The sequence below is a fragment of the Rhineura floridana genome, chromosome 15, assembly GCF_030035675.1.
Source record: "Rhineura floridana isolate rRhiFlo1 chromosome 15, rRhiFlo1.hap2, whole genome shotgun sequence".
In the NCBI taxonomy this organism is placed as follows: domain Eukaryota; kingdom Metazoa; phylum Chordata; class Lepidosauria; order Squamata; family Rhineuridae; genus Rhineura; species Rhineura floridana.
Window position 1 is genome coordinate 35,126,321 of NC_084494.1, and position 1,910 is coordinate 35,128,230.

Consider the following 1,910-nt stretch of genomic DNA (forward strand, 5'->3'; position numbering starts at 1 on the left):
GATAGGATGGTATCTGCAGGATGCTACCGTTATGCAATGGTCATGGGATGCTATGATTAGCTACTGAGTTACGCACTATTTTATGCTCTGTGCAGAGGATTCTAGGCTCTGTCCTGGCAACACAGGACAGGGTGTGGTGGTGGTAGCTATTTTTATTTTTCCCATCTCCCATTGAAGTCAATGGGAAGGAAATAACTGGCTCCAGGTCTGGGGCTGGCGTAAAGTTGCACTGTTTATGCAAGGCTTGCTAATGTGGTGCCTGTGGGCACCAATGCACCCACACAGGCCAAAATTAGGCTTGAAAGAAGCACTCTGTTCTAGCCATTACAATAAGTTGTGGTGTGTGTTTGGTTGGTGTATGTGTGAGGGGCCACAACAGTTTGCAAATGTGTCCACAGGCCCCAAAAGACAAGGGTGTGGCTGTGAATGGAAGAAGTACAGGATTTGGCACGCGGCTGCTCCTTTCCTGTGCCGTTGCAACCCACCAGCATTTCAGCTGATCGTCTAACAAAACTTCACCAGCAGGAATGGCTCCACCAGTGGAGTTTTCTGCTGGCATACCGGGGGAGTTTCGCCAGTGTACCTGTTATGATAGCAGAGTAACTTGTGTTCCATGGGCATAGCAAGGCTTCTGCCACTTCCTTCCTGCTACTCAGCCAGCAGGCCTTGTGAACAGGACTGTGACCTGTTTGTAGCACAAAAATGTAGATTATTCTCAATGTGGAATAGTTCATGCTCGCAAACCGGATAAACTGTTGTGGGCACCACACACACATACACATCACAACCAAGCACACACTGCAACCAATTGTAATGGCTAGAATAGAGTGCTTCTTTCAAGCCTAATTTTGGTGGGGGGAAGGGGTCCCTGAGGCCATTAGGGAAGGCCTCTGTGGGTGCACAGGTGCCCACAGGCACCACATTGGCAACCCCTGCATAAACAGTGCAACTCTATAACAGCCCCATATCTGGTGCAGAAAGAGAGGTCCCTGCTTCAAGGAGCTTACAATCTAAAATTCAACACAGGGGAAACAACAGAGGGATGAACAAAGGAGAATGAGCAATCGTTCTTTACATGTAATTAGGATTATCTACATGAGGGAATGAATACCTCATAGTATGTTAACGCATGTTCAGCGATACACACACACACACACACACACACACACACACACCATTTTTCTAAGCAAGTGGATTCGTGCCTTTAAGATGCACACCTAGGGCACAGGCCTTTGAGCTTTTTATAGCCACTCTGTGTACTGAACCAGAATAGGTCAGAAATCCAGCTGCCCCTGAGGAATAAAGACAGTTCCCCAAAACAAGGAGGGCAAAACTCTCTTATAAGGTTGCCAACTGATTGGGGTGGGGTGAAAGAAACCTCCCTTTGTGCTTTTGACAGCTGATATTGGCAGCTGAAGCACTTCATACCACAGAGATAAATATTTTCTCCTGCTAACATCTGTACATCAAGCTACTGCTTAAGAAATAGCTACAATGGCTGGCTAAAAGCTGGCAATCCTAACCCCCCTATCCCCTCCCGCAAAAGGTACCCCTGAACATAACAGCTCCAGCATTGGAGGGGGGGTTCAGACAAAACACAGTGAGCCCCCTTAACCTGCCCATTTTCCCTTGCTGCTTCTGACTGCCTTGGGTGCAAAGTGTGCCCTTTGGCCTATTTCATTGCCTGGGCCGCAGTCACTGTCCTCTGGAGCTGGCCCTTACAGCCTGAGTGTAGTGTGATACCCATTTGGCCACCAGCTTCCTTGCCAAACTCCTCTCTTCCACAAGGTGGCAGAGGCAACCTGGCCCAACCAGCTGGGATAAACGTCAGGTAAAAGAGCGGTAAGATTTTGATTGCCAACCAGCGGGCGGAGTATTGGGATAAGGGCCTGGCTGCTTTATAAAGACTT

At 48.4% G+C, this 1,910-nt stretch overlaps 1 long non-coding RNA gene across 1 annotated transcript in view; it reads right to left on the bottom strand.

Annotated features, from left to right (window-relative positions):
* The window catches only part of LOC133370258 (uncharacterized), a 36,791-nt gene that overhangs the window by 2,499 nt on the left and 32,382 nt on the right, over positions 1–1,910 (bottom strand). The gene's annotated exons all lie outside the window — the stretch shown is intronic.